The sequence below is a fragment of the Cyprinodon tularosa genome, unplaced genomic scaffold (genome assembly GCF_016077235.1).
Source record: "Cyprinodon tularosa strain WSP-4 unplaced genomic scaffold, ASM1607723v1 ctg245, whole genome shotgun sequence".
Lineage (NCBI taxonomy): Eukaryota > Metazoa > Chordata > Actinopteri > Cyprinodontiformes > Cyprinodontidae > Cyprinodon > Cyprinodon tularosa.
The window spans coordinates 140,500-160,591 of record NW_024038908.1 but is presented as its reverse complement, the minus strand read 5'-3'; the positions used below and the strand labels follow the sequence as shown (position 1 = coordinate 160,591).

General features: G+C 37.4%; 1 protein-coding gene across 2 annotated transcripts in view; it reads right to left on the bottom strand.

Moving 5' to 3' along the window:
- Positions 1 to 20,092, bottom strand: part of trpa1b (transient receptor potential cation channel, subfamily A, member 1b) — a 62,827-nt gene that overhangs the window by 29,147 nt on the left and 13,588 nt on the right. Inside the window, exon 1 of one of the 2 annotated variants that reach the window (XM_038287754.1) lies at positions 2,449 to 2,584. The exons of the other annotated variant lie outside the window; for it this stretch is intronic. The gene's annotated coding sequence lies outside the window, so the exon portion shown is untranslated. Of the gene's footprint in view, positions 1 to 2,448; positions 2,585 to 20,092 lie in introns of those variants that run through there. 2 annotated transcript variants of the gene reach the window in all.

Below are 20,092 nucleotides of genomic sequence, written 5' to 3'. Positions count from 1 at the left end.
TGCCTGTTATAACTGCAACCTCTTATTGTCTCAGTTGTGTCCTTGAGCAAGGCACTTCACTTGCGCTGTTTACTGATGGTGTTCAGAGGGTTCAGTAGAGTCTCTGTACTGCAGTTGTGGCTACAGTGTAGCTTCCCATGTGAGTCTAGTGTGAGGGGATTAAGGGTCCTTGGACTTCGAATTAAGTGAAAAACAGATATTGCTAATTTAAATAGGGAGTTTTTTGTGATGTAATAATCATTTAACAATTAATTTGTATAATATGGGTCACCTGTTATGTAAAGATCAACTGAACCAAAAAAAATCTGCATTAAAAAGTACATTAACCTAAATGTACACGTTTGCAACCCCTTTAACTATAACATTGCTAAAACACAATGTTGAAAGAGTAGATGTGTGTCTGTCTTGATTTGGTAAAACAGCATCTATCCATTGCCATGCAGATTTCCTTTTATATTTAGCTAAGAAGCTTTGCTAAGATATCCATAGCTTTCATTTTTGTCTCATGAAGCCACTCCTATATGGATTTGGTTAGACTCTTGGGTTTACTGTGCAGCAAAAGGAAAAAAAAAAACATCCATCTTCAAACAAACTGAAGGTTTAGGGGCAAAATAAAAGAGTTCTGCTTCATATTCCTAGCCCTTACCCTTGATATATGCATTTTGTAGCAAGGTTGTCCTTTCTTATAAAGCACAACCTGGTCTTTCTGGAAAACTGCTTAATTTCCATTAGTGTTGATGCCTGCTTCTTACAAGTTTACTGGACAGTTTATGTGTTGCATTCTGTTATTTTGGATTAATATATGTGTATGTGATGTTACAGTTGTTAATTATAGATTGCATCCAATTATGTGCAATGGTGTACAGACAATGCTCTGAAACTTTTCAAAGACTTTTACTGATAACTTGGGGGAAAAAATAAACTTTTGCAGTTCTCTCAGTAAACCATTGCTTTATCTAAAGGACATACATTTTAAATAGTAAGAATAATCTTATAAGGACAGCTAAACTTTATTTAAGCTTTCAGCATTCATTATCACTGATGACCCAAAGATCAGATGCTTTGATCTTCCTCTATCGTGCCGTTTTTTCTGCTATATTAAGAAGGATAAATGTGTGGAAATAATAAAACAATTTATTGTGTTTTCATATTTTTAGATCACAAACAAGGGCTTTTGCTTCTGTACTTGACTTCCAACATCCTGCAGTATTTATTTAGTTCTTTTTGATTTTTTATGCTTCAGCCTTTTTTGATGCTGTTTTTTTACTCTTGACATGTTACAATAAAGTCAAGCTCTAAGTCCTCCTTGTTGATGGGGAGGATTAGGGAATATTGCTCAGGGAACCTTTATCAGACAGGATTATCAGATAAGGTATATCATTAACCAAGGATTATACAAGCATTTCTGCCATGGGAATAAGTATCTCTGTGCAGTTCTGTTTCAGACTGTACAGAATGTGTGTACATAAAGGTTGCCCTGCAGATGGCAAGGTATTTTAGTACTTTTTATACTGTATAAAATCTGCAAGTAGCAATTCTTGGTGCGGTAAAACATCTGAAGGTTAACTCTTCCTTTGGATAAAAAAAATGCAATGCTTTCTAAATGAAACTTTCATCAATATTTTGTTCCAAAACTGCAAAACAACATCACTAGTTTTAACCCATTTCTGCACATTGATCACCCGAATGAACAACTGTTTAAAAGTTATTGATTGGTCTAGCACATGCCCATGTTGATGGTTGTGTTCATGTATTCTGTAAACATTTTTATCTGATGTAAATTCCACTAAGGATATAACAATCCAGTTGATTTTACTTTAAAAAAAAATGTGTGAGGTAACAGAAAAAAGGAACAAGCATAGAGGGAGAAACTGCAGTATAGGGGGTAGGAAAGTACAGGGTGGGTGCAAGAGTGTAAGATTCAAGATTTTTATAAAGACAGAAAGGGACACCCCTGTTTTGGTAGTGCTCAGTAGGTCATGCATGATGATAGTCTGAATTGTCTACAAGGTGGTACATATGGGCATTGCTAGCCAACAATCTTTGAAAACTGCAGGGACTGAACATTAACATTAATAATGTAATCGTGAGAGCATTGGGAAATATTGCCTTAAGCACTTTGTGTGTTAACATTAGTGACATGAAATGAAAATTCAACAAACAGAGACATGTGAGTTCATTTAGACTGACTGAGGACTTCTGCGGAAAGAGGTTTTAACAGCACCACAAGGTGGACCAGCTGAGGGAACACTCCAGCAGCGTGTGCTGTGGTGAGTTGGGTTATGTAGATGCTAAGGGTAAACCTGCAAATAGGCCACGCTGGCTTATGTGCAATTTCCTCTAACTCACTTAAAAAAATTATTTTGTATCATTTACAAAGCTTCTGCTTCACAAACAAGAACATTGACTTTGGTTTTAATTTAATTTTAAAAAGGAGATGTATACTACCAGGGCTTTATAGTGGAACACTCGGTAGCACTGCTGCATGGTGGAAGAAGGTTCCGGGCTCGATTCCGACTATCTGCATGGATTTTGAATGTTCTCCCCGTCCATGCCTGGGTTCTCTCCAGGTACTCCGGCTTCCTCCTACAGTGCATGAACATAACTATTAGGCTAATTTGCTTCTCCAAATTGAGTGTGATTGTGCGTGAATAGTTTTTTGTTCTGTCTGTCTCTGTGTTGCCCTGCAATAGACTGGCAGCATGTCCAGGGCATACCCCGCCTCTTGCCCGTAGACAGCTGGAGATACAGTAGGCACCAGCACCCTTCACAACCCCAGCTGGGATAAGAATGACGGAAAATGGATGGATGGATGTCTGAAAGAATTTGATTTTAGAAACAAGGCCAAAACTATCAATTTGGCTGTAATGGGCAATCAAAACCACTTTGTAAATGCAATCTTCAAAAAAAAAAACTTGGACACATCCTCTTATTGTATGTGCTGTTATGTTGAATGCTTTTTTATCTGCACAAGCAATTTATTGCTCCTTATTAAGGATCTTTGAAAATCAGGCCTACAGTACCGTATATCAGAAAACTCCTTTTAGAGGAATAATAAAAATTTAATTTTCCAAATGAATACATTTTGTATATACTATAAAAATTAATCAAAAATAATAGGGTTGATATAACTGAAACATGACAGGGTTGACTCTGATTGGCACAATGATCTAATACAGTATTTGGACACAATAACTACAAAGGGTGTTGGACAAATAAGAATAAGAAGTCTTGGCAAAAGATTTGAGGTTAGTCTGGTATCCACTCAGGGCACAAAGATACAACTTTTTCATATCTGATAATATACTAGTATTTCAGATTTATTTATATATACTGTATATATATATATATATATATATATATATATATATATATATATATATATATATATATATATATACACTATATTGCCAAAAGTATTTGCTCACCCATCCAAATTATTGGAATCAGGTGTTCCAATCACTTCCATGGCCACAGGTGTATAAATTCAAGCACCTAGGCATGCAGACTGTTTTTACAAACATTTGTGAAAGAATGGGTCGCTCTCAGGAGCTCAGTGAATTCCAGCGTGGAACTGTGATAGGATGCCACCTGTGCAACAAATCCAGTCGTGAAATTTCCTCGCTCCTAAATATTCCACAGTCAACTGTCAGCTGTATTATAAGAAAATGGAAGTGTTTGGGAACGACAGCAACTCAGCCACGAAGAGGTAGGCCACGTAAACTGACGGAGCGGGGTCAGCGGATGCTGACGCGCATAGTGCGAAGAGGTCGCCAACTTTCTGCAGAGTCAATCACTACAGACCTCCAAACTTCATGTGGCCTTCAGATTAGCTCAAGAACAGTGCGCAGAGAGCTTCATGGAATGGGTTTCCATGGTCGAGCAGCTGCATCCAAGCCATACATCACCAAGTGCAATGCAAAGCGTCGGATGCGGTGGTGTAAAGCACGCCACCACTGGACTCTAGAGCAGTGGAGACGCGTTCTCTGGAGTGACGAATCGCGCTTCTCCATCTGGCAATCTGATGGACGGGTCTGGGTTTGGCGGTTGCCAGGAGAACGGTACTTGTCTGACTGCATTGTGCCAAGTGTAAAGTTTGGTGGAGGGGGGATTATGGTGTGAGGTTGTTTTTCAGGAGCTGGGCTTGGCCCCTTAGTTCCAGTGAAAGGAACTCTGAATGCTTCAGCATACCAAGACATTTTGGACAATTCCATGCTCCCAACTTTGTGGGAACAGTTTGGAGCTGGCCCCTTCCTCTTCCAACATGACTGTGCACCAGTGCACAAAGCAAGGTCCATAAAGACATGGATGACAGAGTCTGGTGTGGATGAACTTGACTGGCCTGCACAGAGTCCTGACCTCAACCCGATAGAACACCTTTGGGATGAATTAGAGCGGAGACTGAGAGCCAGGCCTTCTCGTCCAACATCAGTGTGCGACCTCACAAATGCGCTTCTGGAAGAATGGTCAAAAATTCCCATAAACACACTCCTAAACCTTGTGGACAGCCTTCCCAGAAGAGTTGAAGCTGTTCTAGCTGCAAAGGGTGGACCGACGTCATATTGAACCCTATGGATTAGGAACGGGATGTCACTTAAGCTCATATGTGAGTCAAGGCAGGTGAGCAAATACTTTTGGCAATATAGTGTATATATATATATATATATATATATATATACAGTATATATATATATATATATATATATATATATACAGTATATATATACAGTATATATATATACAGTATATATATACAGTATATATATATACAGTATATATATACAGTATATATATATATATATATATATATATATATATATATATTTTGATACCATGTGTGGACACCACCTACTGTTTTTGAAACTGCTCAAGAAAGATTTAGCTCGCGGTGACGAATCCAAAGAGTAATTGGTCCAAACATTAACTGGATAAGACTGAATCTTTCAACCATGTGTGAGCACTATTGAAATTAGACAGTAGTACCACTGTATCTTAAACCTGTTCAAGTTAATCTGATTTGATCTGAGTAACCTAATGTTCAGGGTAGACCAGTAATATTAATTTTGCCATTGCAAAATTTTGACACCCCTGCTGGTGTTTAAACCCCAAAAAAACTATGGAATTTACACAGGACAGGATGGTATTTTTAAGAATAGATGTTATTGAAATAGACACAATGTTTAATTGCTGCCTTTCCAGTTAACTGTAAACTACTTGTGTCAGATACAAAATATAAAATAGAGAAATAGAGAAGTTAACAGCACTGCAATGACTTACTGTAACTGGAGGAAGGCAACCAACTGAAATTCCAATAACCTCTTTAAATCGGGGTCACTTGCGATATTGTTTCAGCTCGTGGCAAAAAGAGTCTTTCAGTGCCACCAACATGCTCAAGAGTTTTACGCTTTCCTGACTTTACCTCTCATGCCACCTTGTGGCATTTTTCAGTGAACTGACCAATAATTATCTACCTAATTATCTATGTCAAAAGATTTGTTTGAACTTTTCTAGCATCTTTTCCTGCCTTTTATCCAGAGTCTAGCAGAGAAAATTAGTATTTGATATGAAGGTCTCTGAAACTTAAGTAAAAAAGTCATGTCTTATGATATCAATTAACTTTAACATTACAGAAGTAATTTTATCTAAAAGAGTGATATTTGTAACTTGAAACAAATAAGATTCCATTATCGGATCTATGATACATAGAGAATGCTGGTTTCATTCACCACTAAAGATGGTTATAGATGCTGGTAATCCAAGCCTCCAGTTTATTTTTATAATGGTTTTGAATTATTAAGAATTAAAACAACATAAACCTTCTCCTTTGTAATGAGATGAAAACAGTGGGGTCTGAATTATAGCAAACGTATAAAGTATAATGAAAGTAAATTAATTAAAAATCCTGAACATTTTAATTATCTTTGAGGTTTATTCTGCTGCAATATAACAATGAACAAGCCAACATAATAAATGTGACCATATATAAGTCATACATCCTTATTTCTACCTCACCAGAGGTTTTATGGCACAAAACCAATATTTGTCCAGTTATTGTACAAGTTTTCAGAGCACTGTGTGAGCAACAGCCACATGTCTGGAGTCAGCATGACGAAGCATTTTAACTATTATTTCTTCTGCCAAGCACTGTGAATTGCTGCCAGGGCCAGGTTGCATTTGCTAAACAAACATTTGCCAGGACAATATGGTAGTGTTTGTTCTGGAAGTTTGCACTTGATTGTAAATTAAGGTTAAAAGAAATGGAGAGGAGATGAGGAAAAATTGGTGATGAGAAAATGAATGAGCATTTTATTTTAGGGTTTACTTTACTAATGTGCCCATTTGTCTAATGACTATGTGATGATAATATATTTCTAAATTGCATGCCAATCAGAAGAATGCCATGTACGATTATCTATCTGATTAAGCTGTCTAGATCCTGTCGAACATTTTATTTGGTAACAAACCAGCTGTACCACTAGGATGCCCAAAAAGGGAGTACAATGACAGGTATGTGCTGATGACATATGTTATACATAAAAATGAAAATAACTGATAAGTAATTGTTTTAAAATAAGTAAAATTATGCATCATATTTTGGGGTTTTTTTCAGGAGAAAAAGACAAAGATTACCAAATTTTGGTTGCATGGGTTGCACAGTTCTCCATCCACTATACTTGCTACCGGTCAGTCAGCTGATACTAATAAGAATTCCCCTGAATACATTTATTGATAGCAGTTAGTTTTTTTTTTTTTACAGGTACAGAACAGAGAAAAAAAATGAAGTACTTTTGTTCTTTTATTTAAAACTTTGTCAGTTTGCGTGAAGGTTTTTAGAGGAGACTCAGAGGCTGAAGATGAGATAGTTTCTTGCAGATTTAATAAAAAAAAAATGTAAAAAAAAAATGTGAAATCCAAAGTCCATAACTGATCAATAAGCAAAACTCAAGAACCCAAAAAGCTATGAGAAACAAAGTTGGCATAAACCCAAAAAAATGACGAGGATCCAACAAAGAGTAACTGAACAGGAGGTAGGACACGAACACAATGGAAGGACTAATTAGCTGATAGGGAACAGGTGTAGACAGAAGTAACTAGAAGGATCAAAGGGAAAGAAGACTGGTACGAGGGGGCAACAGAGAGTAACTTAAAAATAAAACACTGCTTAAATATTACACAAAATGGAAAAGAAACTAATGATCAAGAAAACACAGACTAACATAAATTAAAGTGTAACTGAAAACTTAAAAAGAAATCTAAACAGAATTCCACAAAGGGCACAATCATGACCACATTGTTTTTTTTTTAAGACAAATATTAGTAACCAAATACAATGATTGTAACATCTGTAAAATAAACCCCACTGGAGGCTTGACAACAAAGCAGCTAATCCAGCTAATTATCGAGCTAAATTGAGCTTGTTTGCCACTCTTAACATACTTTACAAAGGTGAGTAAAACAATTGAATTAGGGTAAGTCAAATAGGTTTACTTAAGAAAAAATAAAAAATAAATAAATAAATATATATATATATATATATATATATATATATATATATATATATATATATATATATATATATATATTTGTGTTTATTGCCATCAGACTCACTTACATACATTATCTCTGTGCAATAGTATGTAAAAATAAAATAAACTGTAAAGAAACATTTTTAAGAAAATCTTATAGATATAATGCTGAATCTATAAGTATTATGCCATACTATAACAGTTGATTATTTTTTACTGGATTCTAAGTAGTTAGTGCATGTAAATCCTGTGCCTGGCCCAGAGGTGTTCATATTTTATATACTTCCCTTTGCAGGTATTATTCATTTCCGTAGCCATATCCCTAATCATTTTTTTGTTGAGATACATCTCTTCTAAAGCCTACTACCTCAAAAATACCATCTAGCTTTATCCACTGATTTACTCTGATAAAGGAATTGCTGTCTGATGGTTTTCTTTAACTAAATCAGGCAACAAAGAAACAAGGATCACAGGTCTTACCGGAAACATACTCCCAAATGAGCTAAATTATTGTCTCTTTCTAATCTAATATTAAGTCATGTTTTTGTTTGACACAAGGTATAACCTTCAACCTTTCTCAATGTAAGCTCATAAAAAATTGTCACTGTCTTTCTTGCAGAAATTCATGCTTTCAAACATTTATGAAAAATAATAAGTTCCAGTGTCTAGGCTCACAAAAAGGGCTGAGAACAACAATATGCATAGGGCTTTAATTCATGGCTGGCGGTCAGACGTTTCCTAAAAGCTAAATGTGAATATTTTGGGTATGTGGAGGTATGGGGTGCACAGGTGTTCAATCATTTATAAATGAAGTTGTCTCTAATGAGGAAAAAGCAGCGAGCCAGGTGCCAGGATAGCTTTTCACACCTTATATGTTCCCTTATGAAAAGCCACTCGGCATATTGTACTTCTATTTGATTCATCACTAAATTTCAATGAAAGAAAGAATTCACCCTTAAAATCAAACTTTTTTTAACAGTGACTCTTTCCTTATAGAGATTTTCTGCTTGCAGTGCTGAGCTCAACAGACAACATAAATAGCTTTCAAACAGGGATGCAAATTAGAATATAAATGTATTTGCAAAGGGAATCTCTTTAGTCATACTGAGGATTAAATTCCCTCTAAGCACATAATTAAGAGCTCAAACCAAGCTTTTCAGGCGCTTCTCAGCTACTTGGATATGCCAACATTTCTGTATAGATTTTCGAGGGGAAAAGAATGTTCAGTGCAAAACTTAGAACCAAATTTAAAGGCTAACATAAAAGGTTTGAAAATAGAGCAAATAAAATAAACAGTAATAGGATGAGAATGTAAACGTATGTGTATGTAAGAGCCGTTTTTATATGGAGAGAAAAAGGAATAAAAAAGGTCAGGCTGTCGGGGGGTAAAGCAAATCCATTATTTGTTTTTCAGTAGAATAGCTGACTAAGCAATCACAGCATTTTTTTTATTGTTTTCATCAGAGAGACACCCTTGTGGAAAAAAAAATCTATATGGCAGCTGTTTTTTTTTTTCTTTCTTTCTTTCTTTTTTGGCAAAAGATCTTCATATTTCTACCCTAAAGGTAAAGGTCTTAACAATTTCTGTCCAGGATATGGAGGGTCTACAGAGATGTTAGATGGCTCTATCCTTACCTCAGGGCTGTACTGTATAGTACAATGGATGATGATTCCCTCTTTAGAACTAATTGTTTGTTGCAGACCTGATTTCTTCTATGGCCAAGACAAACAGCATGGGGATGTGTACAAAAACACTGAACACTTTAGAAGTCGACTAGCAGCTCATCTTGATAGTTATACTTCTTGAGGTAAAGTCAATTTAGATGTTTTTTGCATACCTGTCTCAGTTGGGATGTTTTGTGTATGAGAGTTTGGTATGAATTTGTATTCACTTACACCTTAATAAAATTCAGTCCACCAATCATTAGAATATGTCCTTTAATGTTAAAAAGTGATTACTTCTTTGTAAATTAGTTTCAGTATAAATACAGCTGTTCTTAGACAACAACTAGATAATATTATTGAACACATAGAATCATAAAGACTCAGAAATCCTCCAAACAAATCAAGGATAATGTCATAGAGACTTCTAAATAAGTGCTGGATTATATAATCATTCAAGCTTTGGGCATCTCACACTGCACTGTTTCATGACAAGACATGGCTCTCCTTCTAAACTGAGTGGTCAAGAAGAGCATTAAAAAGAGAGGAAAGCAAGATGGCAATTGATTGAATTTAAAAACCACTTTTTTTTATTTATTCCCACCACTAACAGCACTTTAAACAGCCATACACATATTCATAAATCAGCTGGTTGGCAACGTAGGGTTAAGTGCCCCACCCAAGGACATGTTGAAATATGAGAAGGCTAAAATCTAACCAATAACTTTCAAATTGCAAAACAACAATTTACCTATTAAAACCAAAAAAGACCTTCATGATAACTGGAGGAACAAGAGAGACCCAAAGCTCAGGACTGGCAACATCTCAGACTATAGATGAAAAAGTCTTAGTTTAGAGGGCAATAACATTGCTAATCACCCAGAACACATCATGTCCTTATATCTATGGATCAGCATGCACTTTGTTAGGAAAAAAGAGCTGGTCACAACTGGTGAGTATATGGGGAAAAAATTCAGCTTCTAGAAGGACAAAATATTTTCAAAATAAAATTAGAATCACACCAGACTTTGCAAAGGAATACAGAAAACATTTCAGTCTCTAGGGGTGTGAAAAATACTTCTTAAGACTTCCAAATGTAAATACATGGGTATTTACTATTAGAGGCTGAATAGAAATGTGTCTTAAGATTTTTTTAAATATTTTTGAAAAGCATTTTTACTTCTTAGCCTCTATAGTGATGCTCAAAGGCTGGTTCCAGAAAGGGGCCGTGTGGCTGCAGGTTTTCTTTCCAACCAAGCAACAGCACACCAGACTCCTGTCATCTCATCAAGTCATCATGTTCAGACTGCACTCCCTTGATGAGATGACTGGAGTCTGGTGTGCTATTGCTTGGTTGGAAAGAAAACCTGCAGCCACACGGCCCTTTCTGGAACCACTTTGACACCCCTGCTCTAAGGGGTATTTCTTTATAACACAAACACTTCTACATCTGGAAAAATGGAATCTGTAAGACAGAAAGATATGACGGCTAAGGGATTATTTAAACTAAAACATGCAACTGCATGTTTAAAAAAAAAAAAAGTATTGCTAAAGACTGAGTGAACATCAATATTACAGCCAGTCTTTGGTGGATGAGAGTAGTATGGCAAGGATTGTCAGATTGCAAATCTACCAAAGGCCTGAGGTGTATACATAGCAGACAACAAAGCAAAGAACCAATAGAGGAACAGAACAAGCAATGAGAACATACTTGGGCAAGCATGAGAAAAACACCAACTAAGGTGCAAAGATCAGGACAGAGAGGAAATTCAACAGAAAAAAAAAAAAACATGGTAAAGGGATTACAGCTGATAAAAAGAAAACTGTCAAAATGAGTTTTCATCAAAATTTTCTTCGCTTTTCTCTATTTTCTATTTGTTGTTGTTGTTGTTGCTGTTTGGAATACAGCTGAGGTAAGCTCAACTGCATTATCTGGAGACCACTGTGGGCATTAAGCCTGCTGGCACCCCCCATGAGGTCTAAATCCTTCATCCTAGACTCTGTTATGACCTGTGTGGATTCACACAGCTCAAATTGAAAAAATAAAAAAAATAAAAAAAACAATCATAAGCTACACAGACTGCTACCACTGCTTGTCAGAGACAGGATAATTTTTATTCCATCCCAGCTAGACCATCTGTTTAGTTTGTAAGGCTGTGCCCCTGCACCCTAGGGAATGCCATGTGCCCCGCAGTTTTGTAAACAGCAGTGTTTTAAATTTTAGATTTGTACATTTTTTTTGCTTTGGCTTTTTTCATTCTTGGAAGATGAAGGAAAAGGATGTTTTTACTCATAATGGTTGTAACAGTTGACTCATCTGCCTTTATAGCAAAAAAAAAAAAAAATATATATATATATATATATATATATATATATATATATATATATATATATATATATATATATATATATATATATATATATATATATATATATATATACTTGATCACAAACAAAAAACAGAAGAGAGTTGTAGTACATCCTTTGACACACCTGAACCAATTTGGTGGGACTTATGGGAGTGACTGTTGAATATCAGTTTTAGTGATCCGTTGATGTATGATTGGCCGAATTTAGGTGTACAGGTGGACATATAACTAAATGGACTGCAAAAGATCTTTTTTTTTTTTTTTTTAAACACATATTTTAAGACAATAGAAAATAGAAATTAATTATTAAAATAGAAATTTTCTAAATTTTGGGACAATATTGTCTGATAAAGAGTACATTTATATACACGTTTAAGCCAGAATGATTTGACATCTAAATGTGATTTCCCTACGACTTTAAGGAACCCTTCTCTAGAGCCTTCCAGCTGACAATGGACGGCCATCATGGGCCCACCAATTGGCATTTGAGGCTTAGAAGCTTATAGGTTTTTGCCAAGGCCGACTGTTAAGGGGTTAATGGGGGAAAACGTGCATAGATTTTGGGTTGTACCTTCTACTAATAAGTGGGGTTTTTTTTTTGACAGAAACAAAAACATTCTCACAATGTTTCTTGCATTAAACTAAAGACAAATGTATTCTCGTATTGCACTTTAAAAATTTCCAATGCTTGAGAAGAAAGCCGCTGTTTTACATGGACACAATGGTGGATTTGTTTATTTATTCAGCGACATTACAGGAAAGGTTATGAACACAAATTATTACCATGTTGTTCAGATTGTTATTTGTCCAAAAAAAGCTTTAACATTTATAGGCCTATATCTTTTTTTCTTAACTTTACAATAATGTAATACTTTATCTTAGTCTATCACATAAAAATGAAAAACATTGAACTGGGTTGTTGTTACTTGACAAATTGTGAAAAACTTCAATGTTTATCAATATTATGACCAAGCAGTTTAAATGCTATATTTGAGTGAAGTAATTGCACATAACAGAGACATTCAGACAAGAAAAGGTCAAACATTTAAGTTGACAAGCTCAAGTAAAAGTTAGAATTTAACTGGCTGTTAAAGTTCTCTTGAACTTGATGTCGCTTCTCCTCCTCCGGGCTGAAAAATTGTTATTCATTCTCCTTTACTAAGATATTTCAAGTGCATGGTGCATATTTGTAAGCCGATCATGAGTCATGGTTAGTTCCACTTCCTTGATCCAAACAAAGCTTGTTAACTCTGACTCTTACTGAACACTCAGTCATGAGCAGAGTTGACCATCACTGCAGCGTGACCCCAGCCATGCACATGATTCATTTATAACGACTGACATTTGAGCACAGCAAAGATTTTTTTTTTATTAATACTGTAAACAAACTAGACAAAACTGATTTGATATCCAAGTTTGAATGATAGTAATGGTAGGGAATGTCTGGCAGGAAGAAAGAGAGAAAGAGATTAAGTTAGGATTCTCAATACAGAGAAAAGTAAAAAACACTGCAGCCCACTCACCGCTCCAGGGTGCCCTGTTTGTTCTCCCTTATTTTTGTGATTGTTGATAGAAAAAAATCATAGACTGACAGCAATTGTGGATAATGAACTCACTTTGCACCGCAGCAACTAGGAATTTAAGGTCAGTGGACAGGTCAAGGCAACTACTCTTCAAATTGAGATAATGGCATTGCTGTCTTCACTCAGTGAAGTGCTTTCTGCAAGGAAATGAGAGAGGCTAGGAGCTTCACGCTGCTGGGTAATAAAGGTCCTCTGACAGTTTAAAGTGGCTGTCTTAAACATCCAAAAGTGCATGCTTGGCTATGGAGTCATTTAAGGGAGATTATAACTTGTGCAATTAAGCTCTGGTAATTAGAATTATATTAAAAAACACCTGTCAGTGTTGAGACATTGGTTATTAAAATTGGTCAGAGCATACAGCTAATGAACATGACACCACCTTGTGGCAACAACACAGATTTCTGAGGAGGAGACAAACTGCAAAAGCTGACTGTGTTCACAAACACAACACTGAGGCCAGCAGGCTGTTCAATTTTTAATTAGAGGAGAAAGAGTTTATCTGAAAAATGCTTTAATATGCCTTTGGAGCACCATGTCTTGAAAACCCTTACGAATTCTCATTTTTTTTCCAACCCTGAGGGCATAATTTTTCAATTTTGTTCCCTTAGAGCAGAGTATCAAGGACATTAGCTGTGATGTTGTGGGTTTTTTTTCTACTCTTATAAAGAAAAACAACATTAAAACTCCCCGTTTCTCACATCCTCACGCCCAAATGACACGTGATGAATTCTGATATGATGGAAAATCTTCAATCCATGCACGTAACTCAGTCAGCTGATGTACTGTAAGGAAAAGCAGGAAGGAGGAAGAGGAGAGGAGAGAAGGAGTGAAACACAGATACAGCAGTGGATTTATGACTTCTTGTATAGAGCATAGTGCTGAAACAGACTCATAAATGTTTTTGATGGGGCGGAAATAAATTACTCCCAACTTGTCGGCTCAGCGAACAATAAATAATGCTAAAAAAATGTAATTATTTCAATGCTTCATATTATTTCAGAGATATTTATATGAGCTTATATATATGTATATGTAGGCTCATATAAAGCTTACATGTCCCTTTCAAATCTGTTATGTGCAAATGTTGAGTCTGCAGCATTATAAGAACCTTTTAGTAACTAAATGTGCTTCTCAAAGTCACAACTGTGAATGCACCGACCAGCTGCACAAATAGTGTGCTAATTTTAAGCTTCTGATAATTTATATGAAAAAAATATTTTTATATACACCCTTGATATGAAAGATACAATTTCATTTAACATGCAGACTAGAATAAATATACTCTATTGTTTGACCATTTGTCTCTCAAATGACATGAAACTGGTCAAAAAGTTCAGAAACAACCTAATCTAAACAACAATGAAAATTGAAGAGGATAGGACAGTAATGTCCTTGTTCAGAGTGAAGCCAGTTAATCGTCAACATAGAGTGAGAGGGTGCAGACGTCAAAATCCACACCTTCAGGACAAACATCTGTCACAAACAGCTGTCCAATCCAAAGGCCTCCTGAAATAAAGTTTTATGACAAAACGAGACTAGCTATAAAGACAAGTATAAAACTACAGTAGGCCTCTGGGTGTTACATTATCAAGAACATTATCAAGTTTAAAGCAGAGATGGACACAAGTCCCTAATCCCCAAGTCAGGTTTAACTCTCTACAGGTGCTGGTCATAAAATTAGAATATCATGAAAAAGTAGATTGATTTCAGTAATTCCATTTAAAAAGTGAAACTTGTATATTATATTCATACATTACATACAAACTCATATATTTCAGATGTTTATTTTGTTTAATTTTGATGATTACAAATGACAACAAATGAAAATCTCAAATTCATCATATCAGAAAATTAGAATATTACTGAAGACCAATAAAAACAAAGGATTTATAGAAATGTTGGCCAACTGAAAAGTATGAACATGAAAAGTATGAGCATGTACAGCACTCAGTATTTAGTTGGGCCTCCTTTGGCCTGTATTACTGCAGCAATGCGGCGTGGCATGGAGTCGATCAGTCTGTGGCACTGCTCAGGTGTTATGATAGCCCAGGTTGCTCTAATAGTGGCTTTTAGCTCTTCTGAATTGTTGGGTCTGGTGTATTGCATCTTCTTCTTCACAATACCCCATAGATTTTCTATGGGGTTAAGGTCAGGAGAGTTTGCTGGCCAATTAAGAACAGGGATACCATGGTCCTTCAACCAGGTACTGGTAGCTTTGGCACTGTGTGCAGGTGCCAAGTCCTGTTGGAAAATGAAATCTGCATCTCCAAAAAGTTGGTCAGCTGCAGGAAGCATGAAGTGCTCTAAAACTTCCTGGTATGTGGCTGCGTTGACCCTGGACCTCAGAAAACACAATGGACCAACACCAGCAGATGACATGGCACCCCAAACCATCACTGACTGTGGAAACTTTACACTGGACTTCAAGCAACTTGGATGAAGTGCCTCTCTTCTTTTCCTCCAGACTCTGGGACCTTGATTTCCAAAGGAAATGCAAAATTTACTTTCATCAGAGAACATGACTTTGGACCACTCACCAGCAGTCCAGTCCTGTTTCTCTTTAGACGCTTCTGACGCTGTCTGTGGTTCAAGAGTGGCTTGACACAAGGAATGCGACAGCAGAAACCCATGTCTTTCATACGTCTGTGTGTGGTGGTTCTTGAAGCACTCACTCCAGCTGCAGTCCACTCTTTGTGAATCTCCCCCACATTTTTGAAGGGGTTTTGTTTCACAATCCTCTCCACGGTGCGGTTATCTCTCTTGCTTGTACACTTTTTTCGACCACATCTTTTCCTTCCCTTCGCCTCTCTATTAATGTGCTTGGACACTGAGCTCTGTGAACAGCCAGCCTCTTTAGCGATGACCTTTTGTGTCTTGCCCTCCTTGTGCAAGGTGTCGATGGTCGTCTTTTGGACAACTGTCAAGTCAGCAGTCTTCCCCATGATTGTGTAGCCTATAGAACTAGACTGAAAGACCATTTAAAGGCTTTTGCAGGTGGTTTGAGTTAATTAGCTGATTAGAGTGTGGTACCAGGGGCCATCAATTTTGAACCTTTTCACAATATTCTAATTTTCTGATATGATGAATTTGAGATTTTCATTTGTTGTCATTTGTAATCATCAAAATTAAACAAAATAAACATCTGAAATATATAAGTTTGTATGTAATGTATGAATATAATATACAAGTTTCACTTTTTAAATGGAATTACTGAAATCAATCTACTTTTTCATGATATTCTAATTTTATGACCAGCACCTGTATAAGGCAAAACCAATCAAGTGTTAAGTCATCAAACCGAGTTTATTTTATTTTATTTGCTAATACAACTTTTGCACTTCATATTAGAAATTCAAATATATTGGATTTGTCTACAGGTTGTATTTAAGAGAGAAATCTAAAGAAATATTTGATATTAATTCCATAATGCTTAAGCATATTCAAGTTAGCATATTCTAACAAGTTAGCATATTCTAACTGGGGTTTTTACACTTGTTAAAGCATAGCATTTGCTCTATTAAAATAAAGTATGCAGTATTTAAAAACGTACCTTTCCAATGTAAAGGAAATACAGAGGAAAAAAGAATCATATTGTCTGAATCAGACAACTTCTGGTTAATTTTCTTCGTCTTGACACAATCAGAACCTGTTCTTACTGTGCTCTCACTGTCCACTCCTTCACTATATGGTTGCGTCCAGATTTTTGTCCGAATACATCATAGCGCACATGACTCTAAGAGTGGCATAAGACTCCTTCATATGCAGCCATCTTTCTTCCTGGTTACTAGGACAGGTCCAGTAAATACGTCGATGACTACCGTATCCCATGATTCATTGTGGGTCAAAGCAAGCCTGCTGCGCTGTGCTCGGACAAAAAAGGCAATGGCGATAAACTGTGGTAAAAATTGTAAGTAGAGTTTACTGAAATACATATGAATACTTTTGTATTAAATTAATGAAAACAATTCATTAAACGGTGAGTCAGATATGTTGCAGATAATGTTTGATTTATTGAAATAGTTTATCTGTCTTTGTGCAAATGGATTTGGCGATATTAAAGAGATGTATTTTACCTGAATATGGTTATTTCTCAGCCTGAAATATCTGTGACAAGAATACTGTTGCTGAAGCCCCTCAAGAATGAATTAGCACAGAGACCAGTACTAAGAAGTCCTGCATCCATTCTTTGCTTGCCTCTTGTGTCCACAGTCACTGCTATTAGGCAACTGAGCTTGTGCTGAGTGAGGGGTGCTGACAATCTGAGAAGGCTGGATCTGTTCAAATTTACAGCCAAACTCCTACGGCGTCCTTATTTTCATTGCCCTCAAAGGACCCTGTCCAGGTAAACCGGATCCTTCAGAGGACGCAGCCGCCAAGTTAGAACACGTCTATATTGGACCCATTGGGGTCCAAGCTATCTGTCTTCCTCAATCAGCCAGTGGATTTTAAGATTATTACAAAAACATTTTTTAAGTTTAAGCTTTGCATTGAAGTCTAAATGATTGGACTTCTCGATTTAATGTCCAAAAAGTCCTAAAGGAAGAAAAAGGAAATTAGTTAAAAAGGGAGAATATACAATTTCTGTATGAATGGTAATTTCAGAGTTTGATTTTGATTGAAAAGGACTGTAATCTAAAACTTTTAATCAATCTCGAATAGCAAATCTTTTAACCACAACACAAATGTGAGGCTAGGCTGGTTTGTTAATGTTATCCAACACAGTTGCTACAAAACGTAATTTAAAGTGTTTGATTTTAAAGGAACGTAGAAATAAGACAACAATGCATGAATATAAAGCATTATGCAAAGTCTGATGACTTGTTTTAGTGATTTAAATGTGACTCAAGTCCCAGTTTTACTCTTAGGCATGGTAGTGGCAACATATGCTTCCGGGCTGCTTTGCTCCCATAGACAGTTTTTGTGCAGAAACAGAAGATATCTGGACCTCTCTCTTGTCGTCATGTTCTGGATGACTAAGATGTTACAGCAGATTCCAGAGGTAGAGCCTTGCACAAAGTAGTTCAATTCAATTCAAAAATACTATATAGTATATAATATAGTGAAATTACGTGTGTAACTAACTCATCAACCTCTCTTCAACAACTTTTTGAGAATGTGGATAGCTTTAGGCAGGAAGGATTGTCTGTGGCAGTCTGTCCTGCAGTTGATCTGGAGAAGCCTCAGACTGAACTGTTATTTTTTAAGTTTGATAAAGAGGAAGCTCACTGTTGTCCACAACCTACTTCATTTTCTGAAGAACTCCAGAGGTTCTAGAACAATTTTATCTTTATCAGTTTTTTCAGCTTCTTTAATTCAGTTGCTCTGCTGCTCTGAAGATTGAAGAAGAAATCACACTTTCTAAAACAGACTTATTAAAGATATGCAGCATCTTGCTGCAAAAGCTGAACTACTTAAACTTTAGAGTATAGGCTGCTCTGTCCCTTATGTGGCACCCGAGAGGTGCGATCATCTTAAAAAAAAACCATAAAACCAAACAGACTGCGGCGATTGTGAGCAGGGCTTTAAAAAGTTTAATGATTAAAGTCCAATAAAAAAAAGATAAAAAGACAAGTTAAAAGGGAAAAGATTAAAAAGAAAGATAAAAATCCAGATGGTGAAGAGCAGCAGAGTCAATGGGCCAGTCTTTTAAAAGACGCGCACTTGGCGGGTATAATGGAGGGCACCGTCCACCCCAGCGCTGGATCCTCGTTCCAGCACGCTGCGCGTGTGGGCCTCTCCACCATAGCTGGCCTTAGCGAGGTCACCTCCAACACGCGCCTCTCGCCAGCGTGCCTCTGCGCCTCGCTCCATTACGGGCCTCTGCACCCCGCTCCGGCGCGCGTCTCTGCACCTCGCTCCGGCGCGCATCTCTGCACCTCGCTCCGGTGCGTCTCTGCACCTCGCTCCGGTGTGCGTCTCTGCACCTCGCTCCAGCGGCCTCCGTCCGTCAGTCCCCAAACCTCTCCCGCTGCTTCTCTCTCACCCGCTCCGTCCGGCTCCCTCCATGATCGGCCTTCCCATGTCCGGTGTCTGACTCTCCAACCAAAACAGCTGCCTTTTTAATCAACGTCCCAGTCGGCATGCTGCTTGGTTCATTGGGAACACCTGTGCCGTTACTGTGGGCGTGTCCAGGTGTGAGTGGCAATGTGGCCTCCAAACAAAATCCCAAAAAAAACATGCAACACACAAAATTGAAAACAAGCAAACAAGTTCAAAAATAAAGAAAATCCAAAAATTAGAATGCATGCAATAAACTTAACAAAAAGGCCACATTACCACATTCCCCCACACTTTAACAAGGCCCGTCCCGGCCGATCCATAGTCCTGAGAGCACATTCCCATCTGATCTTAAAAAAATAAATTAAATAAAATCCGTTAAAACACTGCTCACAACCCCGCAGTCCTACCAGCAACGCCAGATTCTGTGGCACCCGAGAGGTGCGATCATCTTAAAAAAAAAACATAAAACCAAACAGACTGCGGCGATTGTGAGCAGGGCTTTAAAAAGTTTAATGATTAAAGTCCAATAAAAAAAAGATAAAAAGACAAGTTAAAAGGGAAAAGATTAAAAAGAAAGATAAAAATCCAGATGGTGAAGAGCAGCAGAGTCAATGGGCCAGTCTGTTAAAAGACGCGCACTTGGCGGGTATAATGGAGGGCACCGTCCACCCCAGTGCTGGATCCTCGTTCCGGCACGCTGCGCGTGTGGGCCTCTCCAGCATAGCTGGCCTTAGCGAGGTCACCTCCAACACGCGCCTCTCGCCAGCGTGCCTCTGCGCCTCGCTCCATTACGGGCCTCTGCACCCCGCTCCGGCGTGCGTCTCTGCACCTCGCTCTGGTGCGCGTCTCTGCATCTCGCTCCGGTGCGCGTCTCTACACCTCGCTCCGGTGCGCGTCTCTGCACCTCGCTCCGGTGCGCGTCTCTGCACCTCGCTCGGGTGCGTCTCTGCAC